Source organism: Atta colombica, unplaced genomic scaffold, assembly GCF_001594045.1.
Source record: "Atta colombica isolate Treedump-2 unplaced genomic scaffold, Acol1.0 scaffold120, whole genome shotgun sequence".
NCBI classification, from domain to species: Eukaryota; Metazoa; Arthropoda; class Insecta; order Hymenoptera; family Formicidae; genus Atta; species Atta colombica.
Window position 1 is genome coordinate 839,369 of NW_017259207.1, and position 2,580 is coordinate 841,948.

The window sequence follows — 2,580 nt, forward strand, 5'->3', positions numbered from 1 at the left end:
TTCTTGACGAATATACAAGAATATTTCTCAGGTTGCCGAATACTGAAAAGCTTATCTATGCTTGTTGATATATATGCGGAAATTTACTCGATAATAAATACATAGTTACTTCGTGGAAGAGTAAAACGAACAGATAACATCGTAATTTTTCGAACACACGTACTTCGATACGTGCACGGAATCGTACGAGAAATCACGAATTCTCATGAGAAAAATGGCGAATTTTACATTCCAATCTCGTACGGAGTACCCACAGCGGTACTATTCTCAATATCAATTTATCTCGTTTAATCTATACACAGGGTGGATACTAAGTACTAAAAGATTTTAAAGGGTGATTTCTCACTTTACGAAAATTTTACTGACATATGGCCGAAATGGCTTAGTTCCAAAGATAGAGAAAAATTTTATTTTTATCAAAAATTTCAAAAACTATTCAAGTTATTTTAACGATACTTTAAAATATATTTTAACGAGAAAAAACAAAATTTTTTTTTTCAACTTTGACCCCCTGCATCTTTGAAACTAAATCATTTCGGACATATGGCACATGAAGATTTCGTCTTGAATTTATGTTAGAAACCTCTTAAAATTTTTTAGAGTACTTAGTATCCTCTATATTTAAACACATGGAAAGAACAGTTTTATTGAAATATCTAAAAATATAAATATAGTTAAATACAGATCTGAAAATAATTTTATTTGACCATAAAAATAATTATGTAGAACGCTCAAGCTGATTGCAAATTAAAAATGTTTAAACTTATATTTTAGTAAAATTGTTCTTTCCATGAGGACATTGGAATAGCCTAATACAATAAATAAATTTGAATAAATTAGTATCCTGATCCTAAAAGTATATTGCCATGTATTCGGTTTATTAAACCTATTTGATTGATGCGACAAACAAGCTTTGAAGAAAAATATTCGTTCACCAAGAACGATAGCATGATCTATTTATCAAACAATCGTGAAGGTTAGGACGGGATCGATTGACTGACCTTTCGATATGCTAATAAGAATTTCCATTTGAAAGTCTTACTTGATGATAATTTAGAATTTTAAATCCGCAACTTATTGATTTTATATTTTATATAACTGCAGAAAAAACCGAAGCCTTTTTGCAAAAAAATGATATTACACTGTGTCTAGTAGAAATTTTGGTCAAGGCATAGCACTTTCATGAATAATTAATTACATCGTCAGAATAAAGTTAAATTAATTACAACAGTAATTACATGCATAATGCGTGATATGCATAATATAGAAATCTCATTGTGCATAATATGATCGTTTGAAGATTTACAATCATATCATTTTATAGCTTGTATTACACCGCACGTATGCGCACCGTTAATAAATTACAATTAATAAAGTACTTTTATCGGATAGCAAACAAGATACAATCATTTAGATTTTTTTGGCAATAACATAATACACTTCTTTTTTATTTTCTTTTTCTCTTTTTCTTGCTTTTTTCTCAATTCTTACAATTCCAAGAATAATTATGTTATCGCTTCCTCAGAAATGAGTGATACACATTATTGTCATAGGATGTTCGTTATCGTGCAATTCTGCTACATCATTGCCTTATTACCTCGAAAATAAAAGAAAAGCATTTAAAAGGAACTTAAAATTAAAGAGTAACTTCCGGTATAATTAATTAATAAAGATTATCACACGTAAAAAAGTTTTAATCGTAATCATAAGATTGTAAGTAATATCGACCAATCATGGTTGAGAATTCTAACACGTAAAACTTTTGATTTATATGATTGGTCGATTTGTTTACAACTTTATAATTACGACTAAAATTTTTTCATATACGCCTTAAGATAGAAGATAGGGAAATAAAAATTTAATAAAAGATTTCCCTAAAGTCATATGTACTTCATTTTTAGATTTCTATTTTAAAAATTAAAATATACATCTCAAAACTGTTTCATATGTACTCCAGAGCAAAAATTTGAAAATTTGAAAACACTTTTTGAAAATTGACATTTTTGAAATTATTTATTCCAATATACATAACAATATATTTTTTAGCAATAATTTTTTAAATTTAATAACAATTATTGGATCTAAAGAATTATTATTTAAAAAATATATATTGTTATAGATATTTCAATAAATAATTCCAAAAATATCAATTTTTAAAATGTTTTCAAACTTTTGACTTTGGAGTGTATACATTTTAATGATTAAATTTTTGTTTGTACGTCACATAGTAAAGAAATCTACGAAATTTGTAACAAATTCAGTTAAGCGCACTAATGTGCACTGGTACATATTAAAGCTGTATATCTACTCTAATTTAAATAAAATACAAATATCTCGAAAAAAATGTTCGTAAAATGCTTAATATCTTATGAAACAGCAGAATAAAATGTATTGAGAACTTTACATTTAATGCAAAATATCAATTTTTTCCATTTAAAATTTAATATATATTTACATTAAATATACATTTTTTATGTCGATTTAAAGTGTATATCAGTGCATACATTCAACTGAATTTACTATTAAAAATAAATTTGTGAACATTTTTAATAGTAAATTCATTTATCGCTCCTTTATTTT